This window comes from Dasypus novemcinctus, chromosome 3 (assembly GCF_030445035.2).
Source record: "Dasypus novemcinctus isolate mDasNov1 chromosome 3, mDasNov1.1.hap2, whole genome shotgun sequence".
Classification (NCBI taxonomy): Eukaryota; Metazoa; Chordata; class Mammalia; order Cingulata; family Dasypodidae; genus Dasypus; species Dasypus novemcinctus.
In genome coordinates, this window is record NC_080675.1 from 45,003,647 (window position 1) to 45,025,791 (window position 22,145).

At 41.9% G+C, this 22,145-nt stretch overlaps 1 pseudogene; it reads left to right on the forward strand.

Moving 5' to 3' along the window:
- Nucleotides 1-567: 567 nt before the first annotated feature.
- On the forward strand, nt 568-16,781 carry LOC101425517 (glycoprotein-N-acetylgalactosamine 3-beta-galactosyltransferase 1 pseudogene; annotated as a pseudogene).
- The last annotated feature ends 5,364 nt before the right edge of the window (nt 16,782-22,145 follow it).

Here is a 22,145-nt window from a genome sequence, read left to right on the forward strand (position 1 = left end):
TATAAAAGTAGTTATATTTCTGGTCTGGATTCAGTTTTGATCTATGTAGCTATGCTTATGCCAATATGCTTCTCTCTTGATTACAATAACTTTATAGTAAGTTTTGATCTCAGGGAGCCTGAATACGCCAACGCTGTTGTTCTTTCTCAATATTGTTTTGGCTATTCTGAGTCCTTTGCTTTCCTGTAAATTTGAGAATAATTTTTTCAATTTCTACCAAAATCTCTGCTAGTGATATGGGCTATGGGTGGGAGGCTCTTTGTCTCTTCAGAGATAACCTAAATTATCTGTGACTTGTGGGTGTGGGGTGATAAGAGGCTGCAGTCCTGCCCTTGGAGACCATGGCAAGGACTCCAGTCCCAGGAAACAGTTTAACAATGCAAGGTCTATAAACTTTAAGTATTCAGGGGAAATGCAAACAAAATATGCTAAAAGTTTACCTAAGATGTGGAAGATATATATGCTAATTCAAGCCTACTGAGAACTGAAACAAAAGAACCATTTGGCCTTTCCTCTTTCTGTATAAAAGGGACTCAAAAATCTTGTTCCGGGCTGGGGATTGAAACAGAAAGCTCCCGAGTCCGGCTGGCCATCAATAAACTATTTTTCCTTCTCAAAATCATTCCTGAGTCCTGGCCTCTCTATACGCAAATAATTGAACCTCTCTCAAAATTCTACAACACTAGGACTTTGATTGGGATTGCATTGGAGTAAAGAGGATATTGACAGAAATGAAGGTAAGGTGCTCTGATTTACAAGAACATCAGCCAGTTAAAAGGGTATTTTGATTTTGTGTAGGAAAGAAGAAGGATATGAGGCCAGCAAGGCCCAGGGAGGCCAAATAGAGGAGGAACTTGAATTCCAGGCTAAAGACTTGGGACTTCTTTCCCTAGGCAATGGAGAAATGCTAAGGGCTTTAAGCAATGGAGTGATGAAGTAAGAGCTGGGGAGAAAAGGTGATCACTTGGGAGGAGGCTCTTGGTGATGATAGTGACTTAACTTCTCCTATCTGTACAACATGGTATTTGAACCACATGCTTTCTTTTTTTAAAAAAAAAAAAAGATTTATTTATGTATTTATTTATCTCCCCTCTCCCCCACCCCGGTTGTCTGTTCTCTGTGTCTATTTGCTGCATCTTGTTTCTTTGTCCACTTCTGTTGTTGTCAGCGGCACAGGAATCTGTGTTTCTTTTTTTTGCATCATCTTGTGTCATCTCTCCGTGTGGGTGGCGCCATTCTTAGGCAGGCTGCATTTTCTTTCGTGCTGGGCAGCTCTCCGTATGGGGGTGCACTCCTTGCGCGTGGGGCTCCCGTATGTGGGGACACCCCTGCGTGGCAGGGCACTCCTTGCGCGCATCAGCACTGCGCATGGGCCAGCTCCACACGGGTCAAGGAGGCCCGGGGTTTGAATCGCGGACCTCCCATGTGGTAGATGGATGCCCTAACCACCGGGCCAAGTCCGTTTCCCTGAACCACATGCTTTCAAAGTCCCTTCCAGCCCTGATTTTCTGTGCTTCTTCCTTCCCCAAATTGGACACTGCAAGAGGAATAACAATAGTCTTTTAGTCTGTTGGGGCAAGATCAGACCCTGTCAAATCCTTAGCACTCAGTTTTGACCCAACCAGTAGATCAGATTGCCAGGGGTGGGGTGGGCAGGGCATCAAATACCTAGTAGCCCATGAAGTAGAGGTTTAGAAAGGTGGCAAGCAATACCTCCTGCTTTCGCATGGATAATCTGTATAGAAATAGCAATTTCCCCCATAATTTTTAGTCCATACTTCCATTTCAAAATATCTCTGCTGCCATGACAATTCTTTCCAACAATCCCAGAGTTTCAATCTTTCTATGCAGGATTAGAAACAGTTTAATGATTTCAGTTAAGAAACAATTCCTGGGCCCTGGGTGAAGTTTTGCAGCATCTCTCCTCTATCTGAACTGTCCCTGAATAGCCTAAAAAAGCCCATTCTGGCCATTTTATTCATGTTTGTAAACTTTAAAAGTAATAAAGTTGCTTTCAGAGTAATAAAGTAACCCAGTTACTTTATTCATTTTTCTCAATGTGTATATGTGACAAGATTAAAATAGAAGTTTCTGCTAAGGCATGTAGACAATAGAACCACCTGCAGGATTTACCAGAAAGGAGGAGATTAAAAAAATAGCATTTTGTGAGTCTTGCCCACCTCATTCATGGAGTGTAGGGATGAGAAAGAGAGGGTTTCTGGGCAAAGATTTTGGTGTGCTGTGAGTGGCTCTCCCACTCATGAAGGAGTAAAGGTCCCTCATCACAAGCATGGGGAAAGGGACTTCTTGTCCACTGATAGAGCTTAATATATGTTGCATATAGCTTAGGGGTCATGGGGCAGAGGTATGCAATTTTCACCTAGGAAAGTCTGAAAGACAAGAGATGACTAAAAGACAAGCCTAGTGGCTTTGACCGTGGGGTAAAGGGGACGAGATAAAGGGGAAGAGGCTGTGTAGGAGAGCTTGTACTCCCCAAATTTGTCAGTTGGAAAATGTGTGAGTGTGTGGCCTGATTTGGGCCACACCCAAGAGAGGGTCGACATTGAGGTGTTGTCTTAGATCAGTCCAAGAGAGCTACATGGAGGGATAAACCGAAGTTCTCATAAAGAAATCCAAGGTACCATCAGATTTGTAGGGTCTGAGGAAGGAGTGAGTGGCTTGAATTAGTGTTTTTGTTCTATGAAGCAAACTTCAGGGGACAGAGCATCAGTGGTTGGGAGGCACAGAACGGGAATTGCCAAAAAGAATGTGTGAAAGTCATCTTTAAACGTCAAGTCCAAAGAAAGTTGATGCCAGAACTTTCCTGCTCCCCTCACCTCTTTTCATTCTCATAACTCTAACTCTGGAAGAATCAGAATTCATAGTTAGTAATCTGGGGAGGGAGGAGGAGAAATGTTGGCAGCTAACCATATACTCCTTCCTCCAGCCCCCTTTTTTTCCACTTTTGAAGAATCCTGAAATGGGAGAGAAGTTTATACGAGTGAATATTTTAATTACTAAATTTATACTGTGTGATTTTAAATGACTAGAGGATTGCTGGTGTTACTAAAAATGTGACCAGAAAGTCATGAGGCTTGCTCTAAATTTCATCTGGGCAAGGGAAAAGCTAACTCCCTTCAACAGATGTGAAAGGAAAGTGGGAGCAAAAACAAAGTTGCTTTTTTATTATACCCCATGAATCGTGTTTGTTCAGCATTATGATCATTCCTATTTCCAATATTGGGAGATTTCCTAGGGCCCGGGGAAATTAAGGGAAGAGTGTTTTATGAGCTGGGCTCTGAATCAGAATCTCAGAAGATTTTACCTGAGGGAGTGACAACAACTATACAAATGGGCTGATGCCACAGCTACCATGGGCCATGACCAAGAAGCTGTCATTCCTCCCCACCCAATTTAGAAGTCTTTCCTGACTTGAGGTTATAAATGCTGGGAGGCCCTGATTTCATTGCTGTAAGACCATGGAGGTCAATAGCTGCTACTTCCTCAAACTTCATCTAAAAAGCAATGCCCAGAAACTGCCTGATGATGAGTCTATTAAGAGCTTAAATCCCTTTGGATGGGAATGGAAAGAATAATGTCTGCAAGTATTATAGTAAACACAATATTTTGGGGGACCTTAATTTATTATCACTCAGCTTCAACCTACCTTTCTGTATTCTGCTTTGTGATGCTGGAGCCACACCATATTTCTGCTTTGCCAGCCAACTCCATGCTAGGGTCTGCCAATAGGAGGCGCTAGAGGGAGATAGCTCAGCTGGAGGAGAAGGAAAGGATTTGTTCCTTCCTGTCATTTTCTTATTCGCAGTCTGGCCTCTTCAGGCTGGCTGTGGCAGTTCCTTCCTGTGGCAGCACTCGACTGCAGTTTGTAGTTTTGTCAACACTTACAGAACCAGCCTTGCCATGCTGCCGCCTTCTCTGCCCCACCCCCCCAGAGGACACCAGGTCCCCCGTGGGGCTCCTTTCTCAGAGTCTGGGTCACATCGCCATGGGGTTCTCTCCTCCAGCCTGGCCAAGTAGCAATTCCTTCTCAGAGTCTGTGTTTCAGGTTTCTAAGTTTTAAAAAGTCCCACTTCTTCCCACAGCCAGCCCCAGGCTTGGTGGCTGCTGCTTCACTTGCTACCTCTGTGATACCTAGTGTCCTCTTTTTCCCTTTTCATTACCTAATTAACAACTTCCTACTTAGTTAACCCTTATATTACCTTCTCTGTTCAACATCACTGGTGATGTTTCTGACTCCTGGCTGGTCCCTGACTTATACACCTCTAAATGAAAAGCAGGGAATCAGAGTATCCCAGGGCTGGTTGAGAATAAGGACCAGTAAGGGCTCTAGGGGTAAAAGTCTGAGAAATTTTTTAGAGTAGTGGATCTTAACCTCTTTTGAATCGTGGAGCCCTTTGAGCAACTGGTGAAACCAAGGGACCTTCTCTCTAGGAACCTTAGGTGTCCATCAGCACACACCCCCACCTCCCAGCCCTCACCCATGATTTTACACATTTTTAGGAGTTGGTGGATCCAAAGCCCAGGCTAATAAAGCTTGTGGTAAAAAGCTGGTCGGGTTGAGTCTCTGCCTTGGAGAAAATCTTCTGGCTGGCCCTCAGACGCTATTACCTAAGCCGAGGAAATGTCAGATGAAAAGCAGCTGTCCTAAGTTTTCACGAACTTCCTGAATTTGAGAAAGATATCCTGGCTGCAAGCCTGCCAACTATCCTGGATTTAGAGTTGCACCTGCATCTGTAACCTTAAAAATGTGTCTTTTTCAGCAACAACAATGAGGGATCTGAAGCAGAGCCCTGTTTTCTGAGCATTCCTCCCTAGAGGCTCCAGGCTGACCCAATCACGCCAGCTTGTAACCGTCTCTCTGTCCTTCAGTGGCTGCCTAGGCATAATTGTCCTGGTGAGGAAGGTGAGTCGCCATCTCCCGGCCGGCACTATTGTTGCATACCAGTTCCCAGAACTGGTATCCCAGTTCTAAGCAACCATAAAGACTTTTCCTTTGCTTTGAGTGAGTAAGGTGAGTGTGTTTTGTGGAGGATTAGACCCTAGGTTATTAGAGGGGAGAACACAGAATATGGGAAAAGTGACTACCTCTGGACCTCAGTTTTTCCATCTCTAAGGCAAAGTCATTATCTAAATGCTGAGGAGTCTGTAGCACATTTCCCTTTCTCCATTAGACTATACTGCTAAGCTTTCCACATTAGAAGGCAGCGCCAAAGAATGGAAGAGGATTCTTCCCCACATCACTTACATGGTGAAATAGCTACCATACATTGCTACATAGCTGTCTTATGTATATTTGCTTTCTAACTTGAATGTTGATCTTTTAAGTTGTTTAGATATTGCTCCAACTAGAGACTAAGTTTTTTTCCTCTGTTAACACAAAAAAAGCTTTATCATTTTATTCATTCATTCCACAAAATGATTCCTTCATTCCAGAAAATGGTTCATTCACTCAACAAATTTTTCTTGAGTGTCTATTATATGCTTTGTACATTTTAGGCACTGGGGAGACAGCAATAAACAAAAAAGACACAAACCCCTCCATCATGGAGATTATTTTCTAGTGGAGGAGAAAGGCAATAAAGATAACATGTAGTATGTCGGAGGATGATAAATGCTATGGAGAAAAATAAAACAGGGAAGGGGGACAGAATATTGATATGGGGTACAACTTTAATTAGAATAGTTAAGGAAAGCCTTCCTGAGAAGGTGACATTTGAGCAAAGACTTGAAGGAAATGGGGAAGGAGTTGTGTGAATATCTGGGGATGTAGCAGTTTGGTATTATTTATGAATTCCAAAAATAGATACTGGATTATGTTTGTAAACTGGTCTGTTCCTCTGAGTATATTAGATTGTATTAACTTCAGAGGTTTCACTTGTTCTTGATTAAATTATGATTATGGCTCTGATTGGGCCGCATCAGTAGGACATTGAGTCCCCACCGCTTAAGCAGGGACTCACAGAGAAAAGACATTCACAGGACAGCGTTTGGAGTTTTGAGCTGGAACCCTGAGAAGTAAACACACAGGAGAAGAATAGAGAAGAAGATACAGCAGAGGCCCTGGGAAGAAAGTGAGCCTGATGATCTATAGCTGACCTTTTGGAGAGACGAAAGCAGTTGAGCCCAGAGAGGAATGAGCCCTGGGAGAAGAGAGGTGAGATTTAACTCAGCCTATGGCTGATATTGGAAGAAGCTGGGACTACAGAGCCTTAAGAGAAAAAGAGCCTGAACCCTTGCATGAGTCAACACATGGCAACAAACTTTGGTGAGAGACAGGCTTTATGTGACTGTAAGCTTCTACCCCACATAAATACCCTTAATAAAAGCCAACAGATATCTGGTATTTTGCATCAGCACCCATTTGGCTGACTAATTGGGGGGAGAACATTCCTGGCAGACATAACAGCAAGCACAAAGGTGTAGCACAAGGATGTGCTGGCACAGGAAACCAGAGTGAGTAGAAAAAAGTGGATGAGAAGGAGGTGAGAAGATCAGATCAGATAGCTAATGAGAAGACACTTCAGGTAGGGCCTGGTAAGCCTTTGAAAGGTCTTTGACTTTTATTCTGAGTATGATGAAAGTATTGAAAGTTTTAAGCAGAGGCATGACATGATCTATTTTATATTTTAAAAAGATCCCTCTGGACTTTACTTGAGAAAATGCTGCAGGGGGCAAGGGTGGAAACAGGAAAATTAGGAGGCTACAACAATAATCCAGTTCAGAAATGTTGATGGCTAGGACTGGAGTGTAACAATAAAAATGGAAAGAAGCACTCAGAAATCAAATAGATTTGGAGTGTTGAACTAACAGAATTTCCTAACAGATTGGTTTTATTAGTGAGGGTTTCTAGGAAAACAAAACTGGCAGTATATATATACATATGAGCTTTTTATAAGAATTGTCTCACACGACTGTGGGGATAGGCAATTCAAAATTCTGCAGGGCAGCCCACAAGTTGGGAATTCAGATGAACGTTTTTGATGAATTCTCCAATAGCAGCTGGCTGGCAGAAGTAGAGGTAGAAATTCTCTTCTGACTGCGGAAATCATCACTTCTCCTTTTAATGTGTTCAACTGATTGGATGAGACTTCTGCCATTGTTGAAGACAATTTCCTCGGTTGATTATAAGTGTAATCAGCCATAGATGCAATCAACTTACTGATGATTTCAATCGATGAAATATCCTCACAGTAACAATCAGATCAGTACTTGCTTAAAAGATAACTGGACACCATAACCTGACCAAGTTGACACATGAACTTTTCCATCATATAGGAAGGCCAAAAGAAAAAAGAGTCAAGGATGACTTCTAGATTTTTGGCCTGAGCAATTGAAAGGTTAGATGTCTGGAGCAGTTTTGGGGGAGAAGATAATGAGCTCCATTTGGGAAGTGAAAGTGTGTGATACACATAGAGACATCCAAGTAGAGATGTTGAGCAAAAAGATGATGTGTCTGGATTTCAGGGATGGTCTGGGCTGAAAATAAAATGTGTAGAATGTAAGTAAAACCAAGACCACCAAAGGAGGAAGAGGAGATTGGAGGGTCAAAGTCTAAGTCCTGCAGAATTCCAATACTTAGAGGTTGAAGGGATAAGGAAGCACTAGGAAAGGAGACAGGGAAGAAGTGATCAGTGAGGTAGAAGGAAAACTAGGAGAGTGTGCAGGCTGAAACCAAGTGAAAAAATGTTTCAAGAAGGAGGAAGGAGCAGTAAATCATGTCAAATACTGTCAAAAGGTCAAGTAAAATGGGGACCAAGAATTCACCACTGGATTTTTTCTACCTGAATAGATTCAGTTAGAAGGAAGGGAACAAAAGCCTGATTGAAATAAGTTCCAGTGAGAATGGGAGAAGAATAAGGCAACTGTTCAGAGTTTTGCTAAAATTGAGAGTGAAATGGGGTGACAGTTGAAAGAGAATGTGGGTCAAGGCAGGTTTTTTTGTTTGTTTTCTGTTTGTTTTGTTTTTTAAGACAGAAGAAATTATAACATGTTTATCCATTGATGGGAATGATCCAGTAAGAGGGGGGAAATGATGATGCAGGAAAAAGGAGAGAGGATTAGTGGAGAGATTGTAGTAAGAGATGATGAGATCTAGTGCGTAAACAGAGAGGATGATTCAAATATTTATTGAGCTCCTGCAAAGTGTCAGAACCTGAGCTAGGTTCTGGGAAAATAGGAGTGGAAAAAAAGAGACATCCCTGCCCTCCTGGAGATTTCATTCTAATGAGGAAAATGGACAGTGAAAACCTAACTAATAATCACATAGTTGTGCATTCATCCCTTCAGTAGTTGTTAGAGCATTTTCATTATTTCAATAATAATTATTTTAAAAGACAAGAAAATTCTTCATCTCAATCTCTCTATGAAAACCCAACTAATAAATTAGTCATGGTAATCATAGATTGGAAATTACGGTTGGAAAAAGTGCTATGAAAGAAACACAGTGGCCATGCCAGTCCTCTTTGAGCAGTGAGGTTTAAGCTGAGTCCAAAAGTATGACAAATAAATGTCCATTTGAAGAGCCTAGGGAAGAGGATTCCAAGCAGAAAGAATAACAAGTACAAGACCCTGCGGAGGGAAGAGCTTGGCCCATTTGTGCACCTGGAGGAGGAGAAGCTGCTGGAGCATTGTCATCCAGGAAGGTGAAATAGGTGGGTTGTTGATGGCTTTGTTTTTTAAACAGACAATAAATTTTATAAACAAATTTGTAGATAACTCAAGGCTGGGCAGGACAGTTAACACATTAAGTAGCAAAATCAGAATTAAAAGTACGTAATAAATCTCAATGTCAAATCTTGCATTTAGTTTTTTAAAAAATATGCAAGAAAACAAATGCAAAGAAGACCCAGTGCACCACCCGTTTTTGTGAAAAGGCTTTTGGGTTTTGCAGAGAGCAGAGCCTAAGGCAGAGGCCTTAGTACAAGTACTTTATTGGGATCCAAACCGTAGGAGTAAGGGAGTGGGGAAGTGAAGCAGGGGAGAAGAAGGCACCAATACAGAGTTATGCTATTGAGTTAGCCATGTTTTCAGAAAAGTGCTTATGCAATACCAGGAGACAACAAGAAGAGCTCTATGAAACGTGCCTCAGCACAATCCAGAGGGGCGAGGTGCTTCTGGAGGGGTAAGAAAGGGGGCAGCATTTCTCTGTTGTCCCCACACACCACCAGTCAATGGTTCTCCCAGTGGGATGTTAACTCCCTTGCCCACCTATGTGTTGTCTATGTGTGAGTCCCTTGCAGGATCTCATGGTGCCCCCATCCAAAGTGTCACAGAGAATCCCAAAGGTAGAGCAAGGGGCATTCAGTGAAAGCCTGCGGTTGGTCTGCGGAAGTGATTGGAACCCCACCGAACTGGATGCACCTGGGATAAGAGTTAGGTGAGACCAAAATCTCTTAATGATTCACAAGAGGTGTCTCATACATATACATTGGTAAGGAAGGACAATTTCTCTTTCCTTGGCATTTATTCTCAGCCATTTTTAACTTTCTGTGGAGATACATGTGTGTAACTTGATCTCATTGGCAATGCTTTCATGAAATTTGGGCCCTAGAGGCTATAAAGGACTCCCAAAATGCTGTCTCAGGTGCCACAATACTCTCTTCTTTAAAATTTCCCTAATTCAACATAGGAGTTGTTATTAAATATTTATAAGACTTCTGAATCTTCATAAAATGCTGCATTCATGTGAGCTATTTACTTCTGCTGAAGTCAGGGTTAATGGCAGGAGGAGGACGGGGGACTGGGAGGCCATTTTTTCCAGGCCAACCATGGGCCTCTAGTTTAAGATTTTGACTTCATTTCCAAATGAGGTTATACATACAGTCTCAGAGCCACACTGGCAACATTGAAAGAAGATGATGCTCTTTGTATAGCTAAAGTGTGTGTCCCCAATACCCTATCAGACTGCCTAAAGTACATTATGAATTAATATTTTTCAAATATCCTGTAATTATCCTGTGAATAGCTCAATGCTATGGTAAAATGTACTAATTTATCCAATGTGAAGTTCGAAAAAATACCACAAGTTTTGTGATTCTGTTTTATTTCTCCTTTTTTTTTTTAATATACCACGAGTCTTAAAAAACAGAAGTAGTCCATGTATTTCTTGACCTCTGAGAGGCCCTGGCTAACCCTTACCAACTCGCAGAAAGTACCACTTGTGGTAGTTCAATTTCCCCCCTTTCTGAGGGCTTGCTGGTCTTGCAACTTTTTGTCTGTGCATGGAAAAGCAAAGGATAACTAGCTAGAGGGTGAGAGAGCACCCTTGCTTCTTTTCCTAGCTCTGATGTTATTTGCAAATATTATTCAAGGTTCTTTGGTGTTGCATTGGAGACTGGTTTATTTCTCATTTCACAAAGGGTTAGGAGTCCCTCTGTGAAATTTTTGCTTTGGGGAGCCAGCATTTCTAGATCTGCCTCTGTTGAATTCCCAAAGGACTGTCTTCTCTCAGAGTTTCTTCAACCCATTTATATACTAGCCTGCTTCAAGTTCAAGGCTTAGAGCTGAATTCCCCCCTCATTACATCCCTGCCAGCTCTCCGTGGTGTAACTGGAGGCCATGCAACATTCAGGGCTACTTCACCTCTGCCCTGCTGGCACTGAACTAGCTGTCTGCTTGTTTAGTGCACCATTGTCCACTTCCTCAGTGGGGTTCTGGGCCTCCTCTCCCTTGCCCTTCAGATTCTAGCTGAAGGGGCACACATAGAACTCAAAGAAAATATCATGAGTTTTATGAAACATTGGCTAGGGCCAAAATGGCTCTCCTTGAAGAAGTAGGGACTTCTGTTCAGACCTCAGTTGTATCGTTCCTAATGTGACTGGTTGTCCTTGGCCTATGTATGCCTGTCTTTGAATGATGTTTAAGATTCTTTATTCCAGGTTTAGATGTTCCTCATTTAGTTATCATTTCTTTTGATGATCTGGATCATCTAGCTGTATATCTCCATGTCAATCTCCCTTTCTAAGGCTAAGCCTCTGGGTTAGCAAACAAAATGGGGACAATGGGAGGAATAGAAGTGGTTCTACTAAACTGTTTCCCAGAGCAGATGATTGTTGACAACCAAGAATACAAAAAGAGATTTAGGGATGATTCCCAGCCCTGAGGGAAAGCTAAAAGAAAAGCAAGAACATGGTGTCATTCAAATGGTCATTATAGCCTTCCCTCCCAGGATTCCCCGTCCTCCCAGCACAGACCCCAATTGGTCTCATCTGTCAGGTTTGACGAGAACTCAGACCTCTGAAGTGGAAACTTATTAAGACCCATTTGACATTAGGGCAGCCACCCCTCTGGGAACCGCCAGAGAAGGCCAGAAATTAGATCAAAGTCAGGCCTGCGGTGGTGGCGGCTGATTCTCCTGCCAGTTATCCACAGAAGCCCAATCAAACCCCCAACACTGGCGCTGCTCCCACCCAGTGGGGCTCCTCACTAGCGGGGCTTGGGCATCCTAGGAAGTTCACAGAGATCAGATGCAAATCCCCCCAGCACGCCTGGGCTCTCTATCACCAGGCAGCATTCTAAGCGCTTTCATCAGTAAGGGACCTGATGAAAATAGAGTGGGGGTAGAACGAGGAACCACAGACCCTTCAAGCTCAAGAGAGAACAGAGTTTGCAGTCTCCATGAGACAAGAGTCATCATCTAAAGTCTATGGAACACATGTTCTGCTCACTTCCTACTTTTGAGAAACATCTGTCTAATTGGGAAAACACGGCACAGCCCTATAAACAAGATTCACACGGGACAGGGGCCAGTCAGAGTGAGGCGAGGGCAGTAGGGTCAGGGGACAGAGAGAGTATGGTGGCCAGACCTGAAAGGAAAGCCTTCAAGAGAGGGGGGCACTGGAATGGCATCTAGAATAGAGATACGATTGGCCAGGGAGGAGGACATGGAGGGCATTCTGGGGCTGAAAAGGTGAAGAAAACTTCATGGAACTCCATCGAAGTGCCTTTCACTGGGGAAGAGCAAATTCAAACTTTGAATATTCTTCCCTCTGTGATCTCCTTCAGAAGAAAGAGAGAGAAACTCTTCTTGGCCTTTTCCATTCTCCAAGCAGTCTATGAGGCATCAGAGTACTCCAGAACCTGGTGGTAGTCTGAATATTGTTTCTACCACCTTGAAAAATAATAATTATAAAAGTCACTGTCATTTACTGAATGTTCTCTATGCATCAGACAGTGTGCTAAGTGCTCTACAGACAGTAATCTCATTTAATCTTTAAAACTACTTTACCATATGGGTATTATTAATACCCTCATTTTATGGACAAGGAGACTGAGGCTCATAGTCATTAGGTTACTTACCCACACCAATAGTAATTGGCTGAGTTCAGGCTTGAAACCAAACATTGACCCCGGAGCTCTCACTTCTTACCACTAAGTATACTATCTAATATGTCCTTAAGTATTCCTTCGCTCAAGCAGGCAATGGATGCTACATTTTGATGAGATGAATTTATCATCCAGATCCCCTCTCTTCTTCCAAGACTATCTCAGCTCACCTTCTTTCTGAAACTTCCCCCAATCCCTCCAGCTTTCTCACAGCACTTATAATATATGCTGCTGTCTTGGCATGCAATCATCCAAAGTCTCAGATCATTATCCCATTCAAGTGGGAACATCTTGTCTCTTCAACAGGACTACAAGTAGCCCCAGGTAAGGACATGTCTCACATCCCGAGGCAAGAGAAATACTTGGTGAATTGGATTGAATAACTCAACCTCCCCTTCTCCTTCCAGGTGCTTCCTGCTGACACAAAGGTAAGCTGCAGGGTATCCTCTGGATGGCTGTGCTCTGGACTTTAAGGGGTTGCCGGCCACTCAGTTATCTTGGCTATCTCCCTCCATACACTCTTCCTTCCTTGCCTGACCCAATATCCTCATTATCTTGCCCTTTCTTACCTGGCAAAAAATAAATCTGGCAGTTTCCCATGACCTTCCTGATGGGACCGTCTAGCTCTTTACTGTCCAGAGAAGTCACCACAGCCTGGTCCCAGCGAGCTCCTGGCCCTTTCCCAGGCCCTCTCCTGAGCAGGGAAGCAGCTTCCCTGATACACCTGACTAGAATGTCATTGTGCAAAACTAAGGGATGAACTGAGCCCCAGCACGGAGTGGCATCCAGTGTCCTGACCCCCTCGGTGCTTCCCCCATAAATTGCCATCTTTGAGGATTCGATCCACTCTATAATGATTCTCCTGGGGAGTCCAGACACTGATTGATGGGTCTAGTGGTTTTATGATTAGCCAGGGTAAGTTAAGTAAGTCAAATCAATAAACTTTATAGGTCTCCCCAGATTGCTCCAGAGGCGAGACCCAGTAGTTTTCACCTCAAGAGATTTAGACCCCTGCCTATATAAAAAGCAATACTCACCTGGAGAAACAGTTTGATTTCCTTTTGAGGGAATCTCTTAGTGCTCTTGAGCTTGTCATGTCTGAAATCAATAACCGTAGCAGCTTCCAGGAAGAAATCAGTTGCTTTTGGAGTGCCTCCATAGCAGCACCTGCTCCCTCTGGCACAGTTTTTCAACCCCTGGACTGAACTGGGCAGAGCAGCAAAGACTCTGCTTATCTCATCACTGGGCACCGGCTCTGTGCCTTAGACCCTGCTGGTCGAGACTCTCCCCTCCAGCCATTCTTCCTCTCCCACATTTGTCCTTGTCCAAGACTCCTTGTTAGTCCTCTTTGCATCCCTGTACTTTAGGGCTCTGCATGACCAGGCTGGCTGGCCTCTTGGTCATTTTAGGGTGGATGCGCTAATCCTCGCAGGTGCCACTTCTGTGCATCTCCAAGAATACCCAAGCAGCAGAATAAAAACAGTGGTGGTAGTAATGGCAGCAGCACTAAAACCCCGTGGAGTGCCTGCAGTGGTGAAAATGTTAGGCCTTGTGGGGAGCTATCTTGGGCCAGCAGGCTTTCAAGTTATTCCTCAGAGAAAGCCACCCTCTCTGCCCACCTAGGGCTGGACACAACAGGGCCCAGCTTTGCCCCGTCTGCCTGATCACCCTTGCTGCCTTGACTGTAAGGGAACCACGAAGGAGCCAGGCTCAAGAGCAAAGTCATCTCCATCCCTCTGCCCCAAATCAGAGCATTATGACCACTGAAAGCCCCTGAGTCACCCATCTGAGATGGTGGCCGGCAGGGCACCCACAATATTTTTATTATCAGGTGGGAACAAGATGCACTGTTCCCTGGCCATGGAATCATACTTTTAAATACCAGGATTTCCATGGTTGCTACAAAGCACATTCTGTGCTACTTGGATGGACTCTAAAATCAGGCAATTAAATGGTCAGTATCAGTTTATCTCAAAACTGTTTCTACAGGGCCACCACCGCCACCTGGGAATGACCTGGGCAGCAGCAGACAGCTCTGGCTTGGAGCCCTGAGTCACTTCCTCAGCGACCTAGAGAAGGAATGGTACTGACTCCATGTCGTCCTCCTCTGCACTGCCCAGGAGAGGCAAGGGGGAGTTGCCACTGATGTTAGTGATACACTTTCAGGAAATGGCCTTTAAATCCTGGCTGAATTTTTTAATCTTCCTCTGTGGATCAGCAATTGGATTTTTTTAATGTTCTCAGCTCGTTAGTGTTTTCTTGGAAGAACAAAGTGATACCCAACCTAATATTCTTCATAATGATCCTCACACTAGATATTCAGATGACAACAGACAGAATCATCTAGAAGGACAGAAGAACGTCAGTGCAGGTGCCAGCCAACATAAAGATGAGGGTGCAGACATTGCTGAAAAACTTTATCAGAAGGTTAAAATTCTTTGCTGGGTTATGACAGGCCCTCAAAATCTAGAGAAAAAGGCCAAACATGTCAAAGCTACATGGGCCAAACATTGCAATAAAGTTTTGTTTATGAGTTCAAAAAATAAAGACTTCCCTACTGTGGGACTAAAAACCAGAGAAGGCAGAGATCAACTATACTGGAAAACAGTTAAAGCTTTTCGGTATGTTTATGACCATTTTTTGGAAGATACTGATTGGTTTATGAAAGCAGATGATGATACATATGTCATACTAGACAATTTGAGATGGCTTCTTCCAAAATATGATCCTGAAAAACCCATTTACTTTGGGAGAAGATTTAAGCCCTTTGTAAAGCAGGGCTACATGAGTGGAGGAGCAGGTTACGTATTGAGCAAGGAAGCCTTGAAGAGATTTGTGGATGCATTTAAAACATACAAATGTACACACAGTTCCTCCATTGAAGACTTAGCACTGGGGAGATGCATGGAATTTATAAATGTAGAAGCAGGAGACTCCAGAGATACCACCAGAAAGGAAACTTTTCATCCTTTTGCACCCAAATACCACTTAATCAAAGGTTATCTGCCCAAAACCTCTTGGTACTGGAAATATAACTATTATCTTGCTGTAGAGGGTCCGGGATGCTGTTCTGACCTTGCAATTTCTTTTCATTACGTTGACCCTCTAACTATGTATGAGTTAGAATACCTCATTTATCATCTTCGCCCATATGGTTATTTATACAGATATCAACCTGCCTTACCAGAGAATATACTAAAGAAAATAAGTATACAAAAATGATGATCCGAAAGTGAAATCAGGAAACTCTTGAAAGAAAAACATGAGTGAACAGACATAAAATATCTGATGTTGCACTGAAAAAGGACTTCTGCATTTCTGATCTAGAACACTGGAATCCCAGTAAGCAATTCTTCCTAAAGAAACATTCCACTTTAGAAATCTTTCATATGAATGACTATAAACTGAAGCTTTAAATGAGCTGTGAAATCTGTTAAAATGTGTTTTTGATACAGTAATATATATAATTTGTGTTTTTAAAATGTGGCCAGGTAGAAAGACTAGAAAAGTTATTTTGTTGCCTGTTCCTGGCCACATGTGTTATTGTCATTGAGAAATTAAAACAGTTAAATTTGCTAAAACCACACTGCACCATGTTAGTAACACACACAATGCTAAAAAGATCTGCCTTAGGGAGCAGATATGGCTCAAGCAATGAGCACCTCCCTCCCACATGGGTGGTCCTAGATTCCATTCCCGGTGCCTCCTAAAGAAAGCAAACAAACAATGAGCAGACAACAAGCAAACAATGAGCAGACAATGAGCAAAACAACAAGCAAAGACAAGGGAACCGACTCAGGGGAACCAATGTGGCTCAGTGGTTGGGTGCTATCCTCCCGGATATGAGGTCCCATGTTCAATGCCTGATTCCAGTACCTCAGTACCTAAAAAAGGAAGAAAAAAATCTGCCTTAAAGAAAATTTAAGAAGGATATATTGTCACTCACTGTTTTTTGTATACTTAAGATTTTAGTTTGTATTTGCCCTATGACGTAATGAAACAACCCCCCCCCCACACACACACACTGTGTTTGTCTAACAACAATTTTCCTGTGATTTTATGTAACTGGAAGGATCTCTTCCAGAATGCATTCTAAGATTCATTAATAAACCCATATTTTGAAACAAAAAAAACACAATGTTCTATGTTGGAAAATTTTTTAAATAAAATGGTGGGGAAGAGGGACCTTCTCCCCAATGTAGTTACTGCACTAAAGAGACTCAAGAGTTCCTGCTGCATGGCTCCAACCTGCCCAGTGGCCATTCCTACCCGAGAGGCTGAGTGGATCTCAGGGGAGGGGCATACGAGGGACACCACAGGCAGATAATTTTTAACATCCCCCTCCTCTCTATGACAATTCTCAGAAGTCATCAAGAAATGAAACAAGGAGAGGCAGGGCAAGATGGTGTCTGAGTGAGTGCACCTCATAATCTCTCCTGCAGAGAAGTGGCTGAGTAGGATCAGAGTCCTGCTGGACCAGGCTATTTTGGGTGCTTGCAGGGCAGGAGGTGTCTGTACGTCGATTTGGTGAGACAGTGACAGAAGAGATTCTTGCAAGAGGTAGAATTTTGGGTAACTGACATGGAGGTCAGAAGTTGTGGGCAGGACGCTTCCCCCTAGGGCTGGCAGCCCAGCTGTAGTGATCCTTGAAATCTTTGTTGTGCTGCAGTGTTCCAAACCCTGAGTGGGCTGTTTCGGGGGCTTACAGGGCAGGAGGTGTCTGGATGTCGATTTGGTGAGACAGTGACAGAAGAGATTCTTGTGAGAGGTGGAATTTTGGGTTTCTGACATGGAGGTCAGAAGTTGTGGGGGGGGACCCTTCCCCTAGGGCTGGTGGCCCAGCCATGGAGATCCCTGAAAACTTTGTTGGGCTGTGGTGTTCCCAAACCCCGTGTTTACCAGATGCGTGGTTCCCAGGTCTGTATCCCCTAAACCCTGGTAGCCCACACTCCAGAGACTCACACACCTTGAGTCTGCAATATCACGGACTTCCCATTCCCGAAATCCACTGCGCCCTGAGGTCCATCTGAGGTCCTTGATTACCCTAGCCCTCCGCACTTTGTGTTGTTTTTGTTTTTTGTTTTTTGTTTTTCTCCTTGAGCTTGGAGGAGTGTACCAGCTGACCTGGGGAGAGTCTGGAAAGAAAGGAGAGGCGAGTCTGCTGAGGAAGCCCAATTTACCTAAACATCCTGGGATAGGAAACTTGGTCTGGGAGAAGGTGGAGTCAGAAAATCAATTAGAACTTCCCTAGCACACCTAAGGGGGAGGGACTGTAGGAGGTGCTATCCAAGCTTCCAATAGCATATTTGGGGTTTCTGGTGAGGAACAGGTGCTCTCATGCTGGAAATAAAGAGTTGTAGTCTTCTGTGCTGAGCTGGTTCAAAGGACCCACTTGAATCTCCTACCAGACTCTCAGGCATCTTTCCTGCTGCCTTGGGAGAGAGAGAAGTGAGGAAGGGAGAAAGGGGAAAGGTCAGATCCCTAAGTGTTTTATTTAACTACAAAGAGGATACCTAGCTTGAAATATTGGTTCTTTTTTTTTTTTTTTTTTTTTTTTTTTGTGGTTGCTAATATTGCATTGTCTCCTGGTCTTTTCTCCCATTTTATCCCCCAAGGTCCTTTTTCATTTATTTAGTTTCTTTTCTCTTCTTCTTTTTCTTGCTTGTCGCCCGCCCCCCCCCCCCACTATTCTTCCCCCCCCCTTTTTCTTCTGTTTGCTTTTATTTCCCCTCTCTTTTTCTTCTTTTTGATTTTATTTTCTTTATATAATAGGTGCTGCAGGGAGTGCTTCACATTTGCTATGTTTCCTCATCCTCCATTTCCTCTTTTCTGTGTGCATCAATTTTGGCCACCTACACTATCCCCTTTCTCCTACATCTTTCTATCCTCCATCATCTACTGTTTCTCTTACATTCCACCTCCCTTTCTTTGGCCCCCAAATTGTCTGACTTTTTACTTCTAATACCTTTGTTCTGTTTTCTGTCTTTTATCCACTCTTGATATTATTGTCTTTCTTTTCTCTTTCCCTCTCTCATGAAAACACTGGCCTTTTAATTCATACTATATTCCTCCCCATATTCAGTTGGCTGTCTCATTACAGGTACTCTACTCACTGCTATAACTCTACACAACTTACATGAGTCTAATATCCATTCTCCTAGATCTCACATTGTTGCTCTGTTAACATTTATTACCTATACTACTTTATACATTTTCTTTTCTTACTCATTTTGCTTTCCCTGGTCCTAATATTTTCCTTCAAAGTGAACTTAGCCAGCAACAAGAAAATAGAGTAAGAAGAATAAAGTGACAAAGAGAAGACATAACACTTAGCATGAACAACAACTAATTAATCCCCAAGACAAGACAAAGAAGCTAAGGAACTGATTAAACCCATCAAGATAAAATGATGACCAGACAGCAACAAAAAATTACAAACCAAACCAATAATCAGGAAAACATGGCTGAATCCAATGAACAAATTAAAAACCAGGAAGAGGAGCAGAACTTCGGACAAGTAATTAAAGATCTCAAAACATATATTAGAGACCAACTTGATGAAGTAAAGGAAGAGATTAACAATATGAAGAAAACGCTTGGAGAGGAAATTGCAGACATACACAAAAAAAGAACAGATATGATGGTGATGAACACCACAGTTCAAAAAATCAAAAATATACTCTCAGCAAATAGCACCAGATTAGAAGAAGCAGAGGAGAGAATAAGCGACATGGAAGACAGTACATCTGAAATCAAACAGATAGTAGGACTGATTGATAAAAAGATAGAAAAAATCCAGCTGGGACTTAGGGACCTGGATGATATTGCAAAATGCACAAACATATGTATTATAGGCACTCCAGAAGAAGAAGAGAAGGGAAGGGGGACAGAAGGGGTGTTGGAGGAAATAATGGCTGAAAACTTCCCAAATCTACTGAGAGAGATGGATGTACATGTCTAGGAAGCACAACGCACCCCAAACACCATAAATCCCAACAGGCCTACCCCAAGACATATACTTGTTAAATTATATAGCTCAAGACAAAGAGAAAATTCTAAAAGCAGCAAGAGAAAAGAGAACCATCACATACAAGGGAAGCTCCATAAGATTAGGTGCTGATTTCTCATCTGAAACCATGGAGGCAAGAAGACAGTGGTATGATATAGTCAAGGTACTAAAAGAAAAAATTTCCAATCAAGAATACCCAACTATGCTAGCATTAAAAAATGATGGAGAGTTCAAAATATTCACAGATAAACAGAAATTAAAAGAGTATTCCAACAAGAACCCTGCCTTTCAAGAAATACTAAAGGGTGTTCTGCAGGAAGAAAGAAAAAAACAGGAGAGGCAGAGTTGGAAGAGCATGTAAGAGCAACAAAAAAGACAAAAAGAGAAGGAAAAAAACAAAATATGACAAACACAAGTCCGAACAAAATATGGCTAACATAAATAATTCCTTAAAAGTAATAACAGTGAATGTCAATGGATTAAACTCACCTGTCAAAAGATTCAGACTGGAATATTGGATAAGGAAATATGACCCATCTATATGCTGTCTACAAGAAACACATCTTGGACCCAGGGATTCAAGGAGATTGAAAGTGAATGGCTGGAAAACAATCTTACAAGCAAACAATAACCAAAAAAAGGCAGGAGTAGCTATATTAATATCAGACAAAATAGACTTTAAATGTGAAACAATTGTGAGAGACAAAGATGGATACTACATACTAGTGAAAGGGATAATCTTTCAAGAAGAATGAACAATCATAAATATTTATCCTCCTAACAAGGGTGCCTCCAAATACATGAGGCAAACACTGGAAAAACTAAGTAAAAGAATAGATGCCTCTACAATTATAGTGGGAGACTTTAATACACCACTATCAACTTTGGACAGAACATCTCAAAAGAGAATCAATAAAGAAACAAAAACTTTGAACACTATATTTGAGGAACTGGACCTAATAGGCATATACAGATCATTACACGTGAATACAGCAGGATATACATTTTTTTCAAGTGCACATGGATCATTCTCCAAGATAGACCATAGGCTAGGCCACAAAGAAAGGCTCAATGAATCCAGAAAGATCGAAATCATACAAAATAATATTTCTGACCACAGTGGAGTGAAGCTGGAAATCTGCTTCACACCAAGGGCCAGAGGCCCAGATTTCACACCAAGATATGGAAATTAAACAGCACACTCTTAGAAAAACAGTGGGTCAAAGAGGAACTCTCAAAAGAAATTAATAACTACCTTGAAACTAATGAAAATTATAACACAAAATACCAAAACTTATGGGATGCAGCAAAAGCACTACTGAGAGGGAAATTTATAGCCATAAATTCATACATCAAAAAAGAAGAAAGAGCAAAAATTGAAGAACTAACTGCACATTTGGAGGAAATAGTAAAAAAACAACAAAGTAACCCCACAGGAAGAAGAAAGAAAGAAAGAAAAAAGATAAGAGCAGAACTAAATGAAATAGAAAATAAGAAAGCACTTGAAAAGATAAACAAAACCAAGAGCTGATTCTTTGAGAAGATCAATAAAATTGACAAACCCTTAGCTAGACTAACAAAGAAAAAAGAGAGAAGATGCAAATACACAAAATAAGAAATGAGAAAGGAGATATCACCACTGACCCCACAGAAATAAAGACCATCATAAGAGGATAATTTGAAAAACTATATTCCAACAAAAATGACAATTCAGAGGAAATGGACAAATTCCTAGAAACACATAAGCAGCCTATATTGATGAAAGAAGGAATTTATGATCTCAACAAACCAATCACAAGCAAAGAGATAGAATCAGTCATTTAAAAACCTCCCGACTAAGAAGAGCCCAGGGCCAGATGGCTTCACAGGTGAATTCTACAAAACATTCCAGAAATAACTTACGCCAGTCTTGCTGAAACTCTTCCAAAAAGTCAAAACAGAAGGAACATTACCTAACTCATTCTATGATGCCAACATTACCCTAGTACCAAAGCCAAACAGAGACACCACAAGAAAGGAAAATTACAGACCAATTTTTCTAATGAACCTAGATGCAAAAATCCTCAACAAAATACTTGCTAACCACATTCAACAACACATTAAATGAATTATACACAGTGACCAAGTGGGATTCATTCCGGGTATGCACGGATGGTTCAACATAAGAAAATCAATCAATGTAATACACCATATAAACAGATTGAAGGAAAAAAATCACAAGATTATATCTATAGATGCAGAAAAGCATTTGACAAAATACAGCACACTTTCTTGATAAAAACACTGCAAAAGATTGGAATACAAGGAAATTTTCTGAACATGATAAAGAGTATATATGAAAACCCACAGCCAACATCATTTACAATGGTGAAATCCTAAAATCTTTCCCTCTAAGATCAGGAAAGAGACAATAATGCCCACTATCACCTCTTCTATTTAACATTGTTTTAGAAGTACTTACTTGAGCACTGAGGCAAGAACCAGCAATAAAAGGCATTCAAATTGGAAAGGAAGAAGCTGAAATATCATTATTTGCAGATGACATGATCCTATACATAGAAAACCCTGAGAGGTCGACAACAAAGCTTCTAGAACTCATAAATGAGTTTAGTAAAGTCACAGGTTATAGGATCAATGTGCAAAAATCAGTAGCATTTCTGTACACCAGTAATGAGCAAACTCAGGAGGAAATCAAGAAACAAATACCATTTACAATAGTAAATTAAAAAGTCAAATACCTAGGAATAAATTTAACTAAAGATGTAAAAAACTTATACACAGAGAACTACAC